Below are 17,198 nucleotides of genomic sequence, written 5' to 3'. Positions count from 1 at the left end.
TATCTAGTAGCTGCAGCTAAATCTAACCTTGACCAATATAATCATCCCAAGATAAGACTTATTTTGTGCCTATTTTAAAGTTGGGAAATTGACTCTTTCTAGAATTTATATATGAGGCCTGACAATTAGGTTCACGAACTCATCCTAGAAAAAGTGCCCCATATCTCATTGCTGAATATCACTACGGTCACCTTCGAAGGACTCCCCTTGGGAAGCTATGCACTGATGCCAGCACCTAGTCAACCCTTTAAAGCAGTTTTGGAACTCTTTTTCTGGAATGGCCATCACAGTTTTTGTCGTATTACCCTCGATGTCCTGAATGTCATCAAAATGTCTTCCTTTCAATATTTCCTTTATCTTTGGGTAAAGAAAGATGTCATCGGGGGCCAGATCAGGTGAGTAGGGAGGGTGTTCCAATACAGTTATTTGTTTACTGGCTAAAAACTCCCTCACAGACAGTGCTGTGTGAGCTGGTGCATTGTCGTGATGCAAGAGCCATGAATTGTTGGCGAAAAGTTCAGGTCGTTTTCATCTAACTTTTTCACGCAGCCTTTTCAGCACTTCCAAATAGTAAACATGGTGAATTGTTTGACCAGTTGGTACAAATTCAAAATGAATAATTCCTCTGATAGCAAAAGAGGTTAGCAACATCGTTTTAACACTTGGTTTGGACTGTGAACTTTTTTGGTCATGGAGCATTGGCTGACTTCCATTGTATACTTTGATGCCTTGTTTCAGGATCGTATTGGTACACCCATGTTTCATCACCAGTGATAACACAGCCCAAAACATCATCTTGCCTTTCCTCTAGGTTTTGGCAAACTTCAACTCTCCTTTGCTTTTGTTCATCAGTGAGCTGCTTCAGGACCATTTTTGCACACACCCTTCTCATGCCAAGATTCTCAATTAAGACTTTCCTAACTGTTTCTCTATCAATGTTTACTTGGTCTGCTATGCTTCTCACAGTCAACGGATGATTTTGATGCACAATTTGACGAATTTTTGCAGTGTTTTCATCGGTTCTGCTTTTTACTGGCCGCCCTGACCTTTCTTCATCAGTGAATCATTCTCTACCCTCAGAGAAATGTTTAATCTGTTTGTTCACTGCCGTTTTCTTCATGGCATTATCCCCATAAACTTGGACTAACATGTCCCTGATTTCACCTCCACTCTTGCCAAGTTTAACAAGAAATTTAATGTTTGTTTGTTGCTCTAATTCAAGCTCAGACATTCTCACGACGGCACACAAAAACATTCAACAATAATAATGCATGCCACTCAGCAAGATACCGCCACACGTCAACACAAATACAGCTATGAGACACTGACATACCAAGATTCTGAAACCTTACCAAGCTGTTTGTACAGTGCTGCCCGTGTAAGCGCATGGTGGCAAGTTTGTGAACTTACTTGTCAGACCTCGTATGTATTTTAAAAAATTAAAATTTAGTTTCTGGTTTTATCTATCTATAACTTACTGTATTCCAGCAGTTTTCATACATGCAGAATTCATCCTAATAATTGTGTTTCAGGAAGATAGCTGAAGAAAATAGTTTTCTCCCTAACAAGAGAATTCAGAGTTTGTCAGTAAACCTAAGTCTATAACCAGAAAATGTAAATCTATGATGTTTTATAGTTCTGCTGGTTATATATGATCATTGGACACAGAGGTGTAGAAATGCAGTAAGAAATTGAAGTTTTGGGGGAGTCTATAAAATGGAAAGCATCTGGTGAGAAGTCTGTAAAAGACCGCAATATCAGGTCATTTCAAGTTCTTTTGTAAGTTGAAATTTGACTTAATATAAATGGCTTCCAAGTGGTACTGCTCCTTCTGTTCTGAAGAGGATATTAAAGCAGTGAAAAACACTGTAGTTCAGTTTGGTGGATGTGAAAATCCTGGGAGAGTCAATACTGAAGATGAAGTGATCATAGCAGGTGAAATAGAGATGGTAGAAAACATAGAGATAAAATACAAGTCTTGGGCCGGCCCGGTGACTCAGGCGGTTAGAGCTCCGTGCTCCTAACTCCGAAGGCTGCCGGTTCAATTCCCACATGGGCCAGTGGGCTCTCAGCCACAAGGTTGCCAGTTCAACTCCTCGAGTCCCGCAAGGGATGGTGGGCAGCGCCCCCTGCAACTAAGATTGAACACGTCATCGTGAGCTGAGCTGCAGCTGAGCTCCCAGATGACTCAGTTGGTTGGAGCACGTCCTCTCAACCACAAGGTTGCCAGTTCGACTCCTGCAAGGGATGGTGGGCTGTGCCCCCTGCAACTAGCAACAGCAACTGGACCTGGAGCTGAGCTGAGCCCTCCACAACTAAGAGTGAAAGGACAAAAACTTGAAGTTGAACGGCACCCTCCACAACTAAGATTGAAAGTCCAATGACTTGGAAAAAAGTCCTGGAAGTACACACTGTTCCCCAATAAAGCCCTGTTCTCTTTCCCCAGTAAAATATTAAAAAAAAAAAACAAAACAATACAAGTCTTGGTACGGAGAGAGAAAGAGGAAGTGTCACATACAATTTCTAGGACATATCTAGAAATTGGCTCACATGATATGTCTGGTAGGACCTAGACATAGGTAAAATGAATGAAATTTTATTTTACGTTCTCTTCTAAAGAGGATATAAGCCTGAGGATTTTATTCCCTTCTGAAGTGAGCAAATGGAGACCAATAGAGTCTTATCACACTCTAATTTAGTCTTTTTCATAGATAGGAAAAACATTTTCTAAAGAAAAATGAAGAGTAAGCGTCATCAAGAGATTATAAAAGATATGCATCTAATCAGGAAAAGGAAGGTGCAGATACAGTAAATTAGCATGTAGCTTCCTCACCAATCTTACGGGGTACAAACATGACATAGCTTTATTTTCCTACGATCACTTCTTTCAATCATGCTCTGCCAAATTTCTCTTTCGGGGCAAATTCCAGATTCCGTAACTTTCTGTGTACTTTTGGGTATTAAAAAAATTCATTCTGGTCTAATTTAAAACTAGTGTTATATCCAATTTAAAGTTCTTTCCAGAGCCAGTGGCCCAGGCTTCATGGGGAAAACTTCCCCATCTCTTTGGGTCTCTAGCTCTTCCAATATATCAGAAGGAAGGAGATGGAAAGGGTTTAACTCACTTTACTGTGCAGTTGTAGCTCACACACTGTTGATTGTTGCAGTTTTTCTGGTCAACATTGGCAGCTGTGCAAATGCTAGTTCTCTTGGGGAAGCAGGTGTATGAATATTTTGAAGAACCCTTTAAGAGCTTCTCCACTGCAGTTCCTTAATATGAGAGACTGAGTTCCAGTTCTGTCTCTCTCAGCCTCTCAGTGTCCCCCTCTTGTGGTATACTCTAAAGCAGGGGTGTCCAAACGGCGGCCCGCGGGCCAACTGCAGCCCGTGATGCATTTTTTATTGGCCTGCAGCAAATTCCAAAAATATATTTAATTTACTTAAATAAACCAGGTGAGGCAATACCTACTTCACCTTGAGTGAGTGGCCTGGCTGTTTGTATATTTTACCGCATATGGCCCTTGGTGAAAACCGTTGAAAAAAGTTTGGACAGCCCTGCTCTAAAGCTTCCTGCTGCTGGAATCCCTTTGCCTGCAGGCTGTCCTCTTGGCTGGGATACCAGCAAGATATCCCAAGCCATCTTCTGTGAAATCCAAACTTTGGGAATTCTTGGATCTTTGCCATACCAAATGATGGGAGTTTCAGCTTTTCCACTATTGCCCTCTTTCTGCTAGTTCTCTCAAATTATCGGGGCTGATCAACTATTCGTTGCCTAACCCAGTAGCACTCAAAATGTGGTCCTAGACTAGCAGCTTCAGCACCACCTGGAAGTTGGTTAGACATGTAAATTCTTGGGCCTGGTGGGGCTCTCCGGTCTGTTCTAACATGCCTGAACAGCTGGTCTAACTGATTATCCAGATGGGAAATGATATGCCAATCTTCTCTTGCCACAGGTATTCTCAATCTTTATAATTAATGTTCTTGGAAGCCCCTAACCCCACTTTGACTAGGGATAAGGAAAGCCCTAGGACTCCTCAAGTAACTTCTTGGAATTTCTAATGTTGTTATTGTATAGCCTGGTAAGGTAGGGGTGGGGAAAGCAGCAGAAGGAAGAGTATTATTTGGGGATATTGGCTTACGCTATATTGTGCTGAGGTAACAACCCCCAAATCGCAGTGGCTTAACAAGTAATCCAAAGGTTTAGTTCTCACCTTGCTCATTTACATTGGCTGCAGGTCAATTGCAGGCCTGCTCCACAACCTTTTTCCTCTAAGATCCACACCGGACTCAGCCCTTATCTGAGATATAAGCCCATCTGATAGCAGAGGAAAAAGAGACACGATGGGACCATGCGACAGCTCTTAAAATTCTGTTCAGATGTGGCAAATGCCACTTTTACTCATATTCTATTGGCCCAAGCTAGTCATATGACAATACCTGAAATCACTGGAGCAGGAAGTATAATCATCTCAAAGGAATTTTCTTTTTTTGCATGGGACAGGTAGAGAAGAGCAGTGAGTATTTTGAATAAATACAATCTATCACATTTGCTCTATAATTGTAGCTATTATTGTTAAAACATAGTTTCTACCTTCAAGAGATAATAGGAGAGGAAATACTAACAAATATGCAACAGAGAACAATGTATGTTAAACTATATACATTAAGTATAATTATAACATGAGTTTAGAGAAGATATTGAGACAAGCTGCATGATGAATGATGACTGTGATTGGAGTAGAAGGACATGAGAAAGGAGGGAGGTCTAGGGGGCAGCCAGTTAGCTCAGTTGGTTAGAGCCCAGTGCTCTTAACAGCAAGGTTGCCGGGTCGATCCCCACATGGGCCACTGTGAGCTGCGCCCTCCACAACTAGATTAAAACAACTACTTGACTTGGAGCTGATGAGTCCTGGAAAAACACACTTAAAATAAATAAAAATAAAAAAAAAAAAGAAAGGAGGGAATTCTAGAATGGGGCAACCGATTAAGCCATGACCTGGATGGAATAAGCATAACCAGTGGGAAGGACAGAGAAGAGACCATTATTTATGGCTTATGGTGACTTAATTTTAGAGTTGGAGGGAGAGGGCTGGTGGGAGCGGGTAGGCTCGGATTATGGAGGACCTCAAAAACCAAGGGAAAAATTGGATTTGATATTAGAGGTAGCAGGGTGTTTATCAGTTTTTAAGATAGACTCAATAGAATGATATTGTCCAATGGAGAAAGAGAGCTAGGTTGAGAATTATATCTAATGCCATTTCTGCCACTTATTATCCATTTGTCTTTGGATAAGTCAATGGCCATTCATTCATTCAGTCAACAAAGTATTTAATATTACTGTGTGCTAGGCACCATTGCAGGTACTAGAGATATAAAGATGAAGGGACAGAGATCTGGCTTTTAACAAAGTTGTAGGCAATTGGAAGATAATGATAGAAAAGGAAATAATGGCAGTAGGCAAGGAAGCCACAATAAGGAACAAGCACAGGAGTGTGCGACCCTCTTTAAAAGGCAAACTGTAGGTAAACAGATCCTACCAGTGGGTCAATTAGGGAATTGTGTTTTGAATGTGATATAGCCAAAATTAGAGGAGGTATCTCATAAGGTGTCCTAGATATTCTTTTGGGTGGAAAAGCAAGTTAAAGGTCCGTATGTAAAGTATTTTCTCATGTGAATTGGAAAAAACTATTTATGCTTAGAAAAGTTCAGTCAGTGAAAGGGAGGATGAATTTAATTTTTTGTTTTATACCCTCTATATCTGTTTGCATTTCTACCACAATATATTTTTACTTTATAATTAAAACTAGTTAATGAAAAAGTATCTCAGCATAATCAATCTTTACTTATTACTTCATCTCTGAACTTAAATATCCCAATACTAAGACTTTCATTTTAGTATACTTCAACTCTGACCTGGCTTCTTTCATTTATTCAACTTTTGTCCTGGTAATCCTAATTGAATCTCCTTTTAGAGTCTCTAGCTATTCTTTTCCTATAGACTTTTGAAGTTCACTTCTATTTATTTTCATTAAAAAAAATGTGGCAAATATACATAATGTAAAATTTACCATCTTTTTAAAAAATGTATTTTATTTTATTGTGGAACAGTGTTTTTTTCCAGGACCCATCAGCTCTAAGTCAAGTCATTGTTTCTTTTCAATCTAGTTGTGGAGGGTGCAGTTCACTGGCCCACGTGGGAATGGAACTGGCAACGTTGGTGTTATGAACACTGCGCTCTAACCAACTGAACCAACCAGCTGCCCCCCAGAACTTACCATCTTAACCTTTCCTAAATGTATACCTGTTTGTATTTAACCCTGTTACTCAGTGAACATGTACCTGCTCCTCTCCATGCTTCAACATTTCCTAAAAGGACAGCCTTGAAACTGATAGTTACAGCCAAACCTGGGCTGAAAACTGGACAATCCAGACTCAGACACACATACCGAAGATCAGAGCCTCATAGTAGGTCTGGTGCCAAGGTGTTCTTGAGGTCAAGAGCCAGGCATTGGTTCTGATTCTAGATATTCACAGACAAGGAATAAAAAAGTTGAATAAGGAATTGACACGGAGGAGTCAGCACTCAGCTGGGAGACTGAGGACAAAGGCAAGATAATTGCATTGTTAATACGGAGCAATGGCAGTAACAGGAATAAAAGAGAAATCCATCCTTTCTGAAAAAAACGTAGGAGCTGGTCCTGGTGAATACGTGGGCCTGACCTGGAAGAAGGCAGCAGGTGGTGGCACTTTGACCCTATTTTGAGGGGCAAGTTGGAGAGCAAGGCAATTTTTGTCAGGTTTATTCACCTCCGTTAGGCTTTCTATTAGAAAAAAGATTAGGATCTTTTAGGAGTAGGAATATATTAGGAGTAGGAATATAAAACTCCCACGTCCTCTGTCGTGGACGCAGGCAGACAGGCAAGGGGCTTGCAGCTAGGAGACCTTCTGGACTTTGGATGTTGTGTTCAATAATCTGTTATTGGGATGCGTGGTACATTCATTACCAATCGATAAAAGCAGAGTATACTGTTATTATTCTGGTGAATATTTTAATACTACCTTTCAGAAACTGACTTGAAAAAAAGATTAAGGCTCTTATTCAGGAACTTAACTTTTGATGTTTTCTGTTTTGACCAAATCCTGGTTTGTATGAGAATTTTTATTTTAGGGGAGATTATTGAGAAAGTTATTGAAAAACAGGTTTAGATACATTTGGAATTTTTCAAACCATCTCACTCATTTCAGAGTGGTTTTTAGGTACAAATTGGAAGGGAAGTCCACACTACCTTCAAGCTAAAATCTACTTCCTTAAGGTTTTGTGTTTTTGTTTGGAGGAATTTATTACCTTGTTTGTTTCATGTGTTTATTTTTGTATCTCTAGCAATCCTCAGACATGGCTCATTTAAATGTATTTTATTATTATTTTGAGATAAAGCTTTTTGAGGTAAAACTTTTAAACAGATTTTTATAGAAAATTAAGACAAAACTATTTACAGCAAACTTACTTTATACCTAGGAATTCCAAATAAGTTGACTAAGATACTAGAAAAAATAAGAGTTCGATAAAATAAATAGCATTCTACCTCTATTAGGAAATATATTGGGAAAAAAGAGGCACATTTATCAGTGCAAAAATTACTTAAGAATAATGCAAATAAGAACCCGGTGTGATTTTATATAATGAAAACAGTACAAGTATCAACTAAGTTTTTCTTGAAATTTGACAGGGTTAATTTGAAGTTTATGTGGAAGAATCAATAGGTTAGACTATTAAAGATTACTTCCATTATTTTGAAAAAAGCTAATGAAACGGGATTCATCCTATAACTTACTAAAGCATACTTTTTAAAAAGCAATAATTTAACTTTGTGATACTATTTGATTGGATTATTACAGTGATTTAAAACGTACACCCATAAGAATAACTATAAAAAGAAGCCAGAGCGGCCCCACGTGTGTTTGGGTTGGAGTTGCACTGTGAACTCCTGGAGCTGCTGTGGGTGAGGTAGCCCGGGTCTGGAGTGCAGAATCCCCCTGGGGCCGCGGGGACGTCTCCATGCCTAAAGCACCAAAGGGAAAAATTGTGGGATGGGAAGAAAAAGTCATCCATCCGTACAGTAGAAAAGCTGCTCAAAATACGAGAGAAGCCCACAAAGAAGAAAAAAAGGAAAAGTTGAAGAATGAAAAGGCGTTGCGTCTCAAACTTGGTGAAAAATTGCAGTGGTTTCAGAATCATATTGATCCCCAAAAAGTAGCATATTCAAGGAAAGATGCTTGTGAATTAATTGAAAGGTATTTAAATCGATTCAGCAGTGAGCTGGAGCAGATTGAATTACATAACAGCGTCAACGACAGACAGGGAAGGCGGCACTGTTCCCCGGAGAGAGTCATCAGACAAGACGATGGAGCGGGAGCGACAACAGCTTGAGGGATACGGCCTTGAGATTCCAGATATTGTGAATGCAGTAATCTGAAAACGTTTAGGGAATGGGATTTTGATCTGAAGAAATTGCCAAACATTAAAATGAGAAAAATGTGTGTTAATGATGCAGTTCCTAAGAAGTGCAAGAAGAAAACTGTATAACTGTGGACAAAGATTTGGGGGAATTGGAACTAAATGATGAATCAAGTGACTCAGATAAGGACATGACTGCAGTGGCCTGATTTTCCTTTATTTGAGTTGAAAATAAATAATTTGAAAGCTTCAAAAAAAAAAAAAAAAAAGAAGAAGAAGAAGAAGAAGCTAGAGGGCTGGCCCGGTGGCTCAGGCGGTTGGCGCTCCATGCTCCTAACTCCGAAGGCTGCCGGTTCGATTCCCACATGGGCCAGTGGGCTCTCAACCACAAGGTTGCCGGTTCAAGGTTCAATCCCGTTAAGTCCCGCAAGGGATGGTGGGCTGCACCCCCTACAACTAGCAACAGGCAACTGGACCTGGAGCTGAGCTGCACCCTCCACAACTAAGACTGAAAGGAGAACAACTTGACTTGGAAAAAAGTCCTGTTCCCCTTCCCCAATAAAATCTTAAAAAAAAAAAAGAAGAAGCTAGAAATTTCTATGGACAACATGAGTTTTGGACTTTGGGATATGAAAACTGGTCATTAAGACATGACTGCTTCAGGAAACAGTGCTTTTTTTTTCAGATGTGCTTTTTTTTTCTAGGTTTCTTGTTTTAAATTAAATTTTTATTTTCAATTACAGTTGACATTCACTATAATATTAATTTTAGGTGTATAGAGTAGTGGTTAGACATTTATATAACTTGCAAAATGATCCCCCTGATAAGTCCTGCACCCACCTGACACCATATTTAGCTATTATAATATTTCTGACTATTATTACCTAAGCTGTGCTTTAATTCCCTGTGACTATTTGTAACTGACACTTTGTACTTCTTAATCCCTTCACATTTCTCAACCAAACCCCCAAATTCCCATCTGGCAACCACAAGTTTGTTTTTTGTATCTATGAGTTTGTTTCTGTTTTGTTTGTTCATTTATTTTATGTTTTAGATTCCACATATAAATGGGATCATACGGTATTTGTCTTTCTTTGTCTGACTTATTTCACTTAGCATAATGCCCTCTAGGTCCATTCATGTTGTTACAAATGGTAAGATTTCATTCCCTTTTTATGGTTGAATAATATTCCATTATATATATGTACCACATCTTTTTTATTCATTTGTCTTTTGATTGGAGCATTTAATCCATTTGCATTTAAAGTAATTATCGATAGGTATGTATTCATTACCATTTTATTGTTTTCTGATTGTTTTTGTAGTTCTCTGTTACTTTCTTATTCTCTTCTTGCTCTCTTATCTTGTATGTTGGTGACTTTAGTGTGTTTGGATTCTTTTTTAAAAATTTCTTGTATATCTTTTGTATATTTTTGGTTTGTGGTTACCATGTGCTTATATATCAAGCTATGTTTATAGCAGTCTATTTTAAGTTGATGGTCACTTAGGTTTGAACACATTCTAAAATCACTAGCATTTTTACTCACCCCTTCCATGTTTATATTTTTGTCATTAGTTTTTATTTCTTGTGTGTGTGTTTGCGTGTATCCCTTAATTTACTGTTGTAATTATACATGATCTTTCTACTTTTGCTTTTTGACCTCTCTACTAGCTTCAGTGTTAGTTGATCCACTGTTTTTATTATGTGTTTGCGTATGTCAGTGAGAATTTTTTTCATTGTGATATTTTCTTTTTTTTAAGATTTTAAAATTAAAATACAGCTAACGTACAATATTTAGTTTCAGGTGTACATCATAGTTATTCAACAGTACCCACCTAGCTCTATGCAATTTTTTACAACATTATGGATTATACTCCCCATGCTAAAGAAGTGATCACCATGACAAGTCCAGCAACAATCTGACACTATACCATGCTACACAATATTATTGGTCTTTTCCCCCTTTAAAAAATTTTTAATTAGAGTTGACAGTCAATATTATTTTATATTAGTTCTAAGTATACAGCATAATGGTTAGACATTTATGTAATTTAGGAAGTGATCCCCTTAACTAGTACCACCTGGCAGAATACATAGTTATTACCATATTATTGATTATATTCCCTATACTTTACATCACCATGCCTATTTTGTAACTATCAATTTGTATTTCTTAATCCCTTCACCTTTTTCACTATGCCCCAACCCCCCTCCCATCTATCACCCCGATAAACGTAGTACCCATCTGACACCATACTTAGTTAATACAATATTGTTGGCTATATTCCTTATGCTACACCCTACATTCCCATAACTACTGTGTAACAACCAATTTGTACTTCTTAATCCGTTCCCCTTTCCACCTATCTCTATCCCCCCTCCCATCTTAAAGATGTCCCTCTAAGCATCCTTGTAATACTGGTTTGGTGGTGATGAACTCCTTCAGCTTTTTGTTGTCTTGGAAGGTTTTTATCTGTCCTTCAATTCTAGATGATAACTTTGCTGGGTAGAGTAATCTTGGTTGTAGGTCCTTGCTTTTCATCACTTTGAATATTTTCTGCCAATCCCTTCTGGCCTGCAAAGTTTCTATTGAGAAATCAACTTACAATGTTATGGGAGCTCTCTTGTAGGTAACTAACTGCTTTTCTCTTGCTACTTTTGAGATTGTCTCTTTGTCTTTAACCTTTGGCATTTTAATTATGGTGTGTCTTGGTGTGGGCCTCTTTGGGTTCATCTTGTCTGGGACTCTCTGTGCTTCCTGGGCTTGTATGTCTATCTCCTTTGCCAGGTTAGGGGAGTTATCTGTCATTATTTTTTTTAAATAGATTTTCAATTCCTTGCTCTCTCTCTTCACCTTCTGGTTATTCCTGTGATATGAATGTTGGTATGCTTGATGTTGTCCCAGAGGCCCCTTAAACTCTCCTCAATTTTTTGGATTCTTTTTTCTTTTTATTGTTCTGGTCGGGTGTTTTCTGCTACCTTATTTTCTACATCACTGGTTTGATCCTCTGCTGCATCTAATCTACTGTTGATTCCCTGTAATATATTCTTCATTTCCGTTATTGTATCCTTTATTTCTGTCTGGTTCTTTTTCATGTTTTCTATCTCAATTTTTATGTTTCCTATCTCTTTGTTGAAGTTCTCCCTGAGATCAGAGAGCATCCTTATAACCAGTATTTGGTTACACTGGTTACACTTGTTTCTTTATCTCCCCATTTTGGCTGCCTCCCTGTGTTTGTTTCTGTGTATTAGATAGATCTCTTAAGTCTCTCAATCTTGGCAAAATGACCTTATGTAGTAGTTGTACCATGGGGCCCAGTGGTGCAATCTCCCTGGTCACCTGAGCAGGGTGCTCCAAGTGTGTCCCTTGTGTGGGTTGTGTGTGCTCTCCTATTGTAGTTGAACTTGGATAGCTGTTGGCACATCAGTTGGTGGGATTCACCTTCAGGACAACTGGCTGTGAGGACTGGCCTTGATTACAGCAAACAAACTGTTGTGTGTGGGCTGACCCTATGGAATGAGATTCACTTTAGCAGGGCTCTGGTGCATGCCAAGTCCACCCTTTGGGTGTGTCATTTGTGGCACTAATTGGCTGGTGCTCTGGTGTGATCTGAAGCCAGCCAGGTGTGTTGGTTCTGGGGCCTCTTGGGAGGGGCTCTGGTGGAGGCCAAGGTCAACTGTTGCCTGTATCCAGCCTGTGGCCACCTGGTAGGAGCTACAAGGTTATCTGTGGTTGGTAGCTGCCTGGGCTGGGTGTAGAGGTGCCTGGGAGTGGTCGTGCTATGAACCGAGGTTGGCTGCCACTAGTGCCAGGCTTGGGGCCACTTAGCAAGAGGTACGAGGCAGGCACACTGAGGCCAGGAACTGCTTGTTTTGAGGCTTGTGAACTTTTGAGAGATTTTTAGGGAAGTCCTCAATGTGGGCCCATGCTGGCTGCTTGTGTGAATTAGCCTCTGAAAGAGGTTCGGGCAGGGCCTGTGAATTGGGTAGGGCCGGGGTCTTAGAGAATCACCAGGGTGTGGTGAGAGTGGTGTTAGCCAGGTTAGTGGAGACTCACAGTTGGCACTGGCCAGTGCCTGCAGGCTGTGTGGGTGCAGAGGGCTCGACAGAGGAAACTATGGCACCTGCACTTAAGTCCCAGAGAGAACTTCAGCTCCAGACAATTCAGTTCCTCCCTGTATGTCCCTGGTGCTTTGTGAGCTGTTATCCCTTCTCTGGAGTTTAGGGCAAATGTTTGTGAGCAAGTTACTCTGTGTCTGGGCCCTTTAAAAGGACGCCTCGGTCTCTAGCGGCTCTCACCTGGACTGAGTCCCTTCTGATTTTCACAGGACTCCTCTTCCCAGCACTGGTGCTCTGGGCTGGGGAGCCCGATGTGAGCTGGAACCCCTTGCTTTTCAGTGGGGATGTGTGCAGTTGAGATATCTCTCCTGATTAGTAACTGCCACATGTGGGTGTGGGACCACCCGGTTCACATCTCCACCCCTCCTAGGAGTCTCGATGTGGCTTCTTCTTTATATCCTTAGTTATAGTTTTATTCATCTAGTCTTCAGGTGGTTCTAAAGGGTGGTGGTTCTATAATTTAGTGTAGTTTTGATGTGGTCATGGGTGGGGTGAGTACAGTTTTTACTTCTGCTATCTTGACTGGAAGTCTAGGTTTCTTTTTTTACAATATTTTTTTAAATTAGTTTCAGGTGCACCAAACAATGTAATAGTTAGACATTTATCATTTATATCCCTCACACAGTGACAGCCCCCCTCCCCCATCCACTACCCCTCTGACATTGCACGCAGCCATTACATTTCCACTCTCTATTCCTCATGCTGTACTCCACTTCTTATAACCATATATATATATATATATATATATATGTATATATATATAAAATTGTAGTTGACATTCATTATTGTTCAGCTTCAGCTTCAGATGTACAGTGCCGTTAGTTGACACATAGAATAGTAACTGTGTTTTAGGAATGGAATTTAAAAATTTTATCTTGGAAGTTGTGGTGCTAAAATTGGTGAGGATTGTGAAAAAACAGCCTTCCCACCTACTTTTTTTTTTTTTTTTAGGGGGTGTGAGAAAAGGTTTTTGCACAGGTTTCTTTTTGTTTGTTTTTCTTGTTTTTTAAAAAGAGTTTGTAGTCATAGACAGGATACGTTAGGCTAGCATATGTTGTTATAAAGATAAAGATTAGTTTCATCTTTATTTGGCCTTATTATCTTTTGTTCTGTGTCATGGGTTCCAATGTGTCTAAACAAGACACCACACAGAGCCATGGTATTCTTAGTAGAGTGCTCTGAAATATTGACAGATTTTATTATATCTTTCAAATGCAATGTAGACAATATAATTATAGAAAATGATTCTGTGGTATGTACTTGTAATTAATTTATATCATCATCACTTGTCCATGAATAAAATAATTCATTCAGTTAAGAATGTTGGTCTGTTTTCTCATTTTTTCATGCTGACATTAGTTTGTTAATTGTTTATTTTTGTTGTTTGATGCTAGAAGATGAGTGGTAGCTCATGCTAAAGATTTAAAAAAATTATGAGAGAAAAAGTTGTAAGTAGAATTATATATTAATTTTTTGTGAATGGGGAAAGATGACTGTATTTTTTTATAACAGCTTTATCAGGATACAATTCACATACCATGAAATTCACCCCTTTAAAGTATATAACTCAGTAGTTTTTCATATTCATAAAGTTGTGTAACCACTATCCAATTTCAGAACACTTTCATGTACCCCAAAATAAACCCCATACTGATTTGCAGTCACTCTTAATTTCTCTCACCCCCCCCAGCCCTTGGCAATCGCTAATCTACTTTCTGTCTCTATGGATTTGCCTGTTTTGAACATTTCACAGAAATGGAATCATGCAATATGTGGTCACTTTTTTTTTTTTAGCAGCAGAATATCTGAATCCAAGTCTAGAAATACTAGCTTTATTACCAAACCAAATCTGAGCAAAATTTCTATTTTATTAATAGGCTGATTCCATATCCCAGAAAGTGGGGTGATACATGAAAGTGTAGATTTGATGGCAAATTTATCAATTCAATGAAGGGAACATTTCAAGGAGATGCTCTTTTGTTTAGAATTATTAGTGTTGCAAGAGGGAGGAATGCTTAGGGGAAATGTGAACAAGAAAACCCTTTGTGATACATGAAAAAGGAAAATAATTAAAAATGACATTTGTACATTTAATTTAGATCTTTAACCCCATTGTGGTAGTTTTTTGCTATTCGTTTTCTTCCATTTACAGTATGTAGCTAACCCCAGCTGCTAATATGGAAAGTTATCTTTTGCACTGTACTCAATATGCAGACGATTGACAATAATTGTGTTAGGTGGTGTAATTGATAAAGATTATTTTTGTGGGGGTTGGATCTTCTGAATTACTGCCCATGCGGGTCAGTTAGTTGTTGTCTTATATGTGCACGCAGAACTTAAACGGAAAATTCTTTATGATTATAATTGCTGTTACTTAATTTGGTAATCAGTGTGTCCACTGTCTGACCCATCCATATACTTTCGAAATATGAAGAAAAAACCCTTTAATGTTTTTATATGGATGGCCAGATAGACAACACTTTTAAAAATTAGCATCTGAATGTTTTGACTATCTCACTTAAGACAGCCTGTCAGTTTGGCAGCTCAGAGCCTGTTATTTCTATGTCTTTCTTCATTTTCATGTTTTGACAAATGAGATTATACTTTTGACAAGTGATTTGTATTTCATCTTAGGATTTCAAAGTGTTTTTAATTTACTTATTAAACTATCTAGAGATTATTTTATCACCCACGGTTGGGTAATGTAAGATTCTTTCCAATACAAATGAAAATAGAAAGTGATAGTACCGGTCTTGAATTAAAAAAAAAAAACACAAAAAAAACATTACAAGACAATAATTATTTTTTAGAATAATTAGTGTTCATTTTTTTTGGAAGCTTGTGTTTCTTTCACTCGAACATCTGCAGTTAGGCCTAGGCGTAGTACTGATTTAAGGGGGATGGTTTCTTTGTATGTTACTTGGGAGGGTGTATCTTTCAGAACTGAAGGTATTTACAGGTATCTCTTGATAAATGAATAAAGACCATGCTGAAAATGTTACTGCAAAAGGGAATATAAATTTAATCCTGTATAGCCAACATTAAATTTGCTTATTCGTTTAATGAATATTTAATAAGTACCTAATATGTGCTGGGAACTGTTCTAAATTCTGGACTTGCAGTGATGAACAATACAGATACCCATCTATAGACCTGACAATCTGTTGGGTGACATAGAGATCAAATGAGTAAATAGTGCAATTTCACATTGTAAAATGTGGTTTGAAGAGAACAAAGCAAAGAAATAGAATATATAGTGAATGTGGGGAGGGGAATTAATTTTGGTCAGCAGGCCTCCCTGACAACTTGCTATTTGAAAAGAAACTTGAATATTGAAAAGGAAATACCTTTTCTGGAGGAAGACAATTCCAGGCAGACGTAACAACCATTGAAGTCACGAAGGAAGCATAAGAAGGCAAGTCTGACCGCAGCACAGTTAAGAGAAAGTATGCTAAGAGATGAGGGTGAAAATTAGAGGCTAGATCTTGTAGGCCATGGTAGAGGTATTTTATTCTTTGTGCAAAGGGAAGCCTTACATGAGTTTTAAACAGGGGAGATGCATGATCTGATTTACATTATAGAATGATCATTCTGGCTACATAGAGAGACTGAATCACAGGAGCAAAGTGGAAGCTATTGTGGTCGTCCAGTTGATATTAATGATGTCTATGGCTAACGAAGAAAGGGTAGAGGTGATGAGAAGTGGCAGTATTTGGATTGGAATTTGTAGGTAGAGAGCTGAGGACTTGCTAATGGATTAGATGTTGAGGGCAAGAATAGGATAGGAATCAAAGGTAACTGTAAAGGTTTTGGTCTGAGTAGCTGGATGACTAGAGATGCCATTAATTGACATAAAATAAGACTGAAGAAGGACCGGATTCTTGGGGGAAATCAAGAGTCTTATTTTGGCTATGTAAGTCTGAGATGGCTATTTGACATCTTAGCGAAGAGGTTGAGTGGGCAGTTACTTATACAAGTCTGGAGCTCAGAGAGAGGCAGGTATTTGAGGCATAAATAAGGGAGTCATCACTTAAGAGATGGTATTTGGAGGCTTGGGACTGTGTGAGATTGCTGACGGAGTAATTATAGGCAGAAAAGAGGGCAGAAGACTGTCTTGGAGCTCTCCAGCACACACGCATATCTGTTTATGTATATATATATATATGTGTTCATACAAGAAACATTTGTGTTCCAATATAAACAAAATCAAATGTCTCTGTGAGTCAGCAAGGTTTCTTAGTTGCAAGTAACAGACAACAACTGTGACTGTTTTAATCAAAAGGTACCTGGATCTCAGCCACAATGGTGCCAAAGCAAGTCTTGGAGCCTGGATGCCAGAGCTGGACTCACCACTTCTGGAGCTGGATGTTGGAAACCACGATGAGCTCTCCAGGCACTGATGATTGTAGTAACTGGGTGGTTACTGTGGCTGTGGCAAGAGTAAATTCTCAGTCACTAGGCTTTGTGTCACTTGCTTCACTTTCAAAGTTCTGACAAAGAACTGAGCCTGCAGGTTGTGTCTCATCCTAGCTGTCAGGTGGTGAGGCAAAGGAATTATCTGACCTTTTTGTTTTCTGTCATGAGAGATATTGCCTGCATTCAACCAAGATTCAGATAATGGGG

At 38.9% G+C, this 17,198-nt stretch overlaps 1 protein-coding gene and 1 pseudogene across 3 annotated transcripts in view; both read left to right on the top strand.

The window, feature by feature from the left end:
* Window positions 1-17,198, top strand: part of TTC28 (tetratricopeptide repeat domain 28) — a 617,832-nt gene that overhangs the window by 171,559 nt on the left and 429,075 nt on the right. The window lies entirely within an intron of this gene.
* On the top strand, window positions 962-8,664 carry LOC308492351 (translation machinery-associated protein 16-like; annotated as a pseudogene). The gene has a single exon. The product of its transcript is annotated as a translation machinery-associated protein 16-like (transcript).

Source organism: Rhinolophus hipposideros (genome assembly GCF_964194185.1).
Source record: "Rhinolophus hipposideros genome assembly, chromosome: 24".
In the NCBI taxonomy this organism is placed as follows: Eukaryota; Metazoa; Chordata; class Mammalia; order Chiroptera; family Rhinolophidae; genus Rhinolophus; species Rhinolophus hipposideros.
Note: the sequence above shows the minus strand (reverse complement) of the source record. Positions and strands in the feature narration are given on the sequence as shown.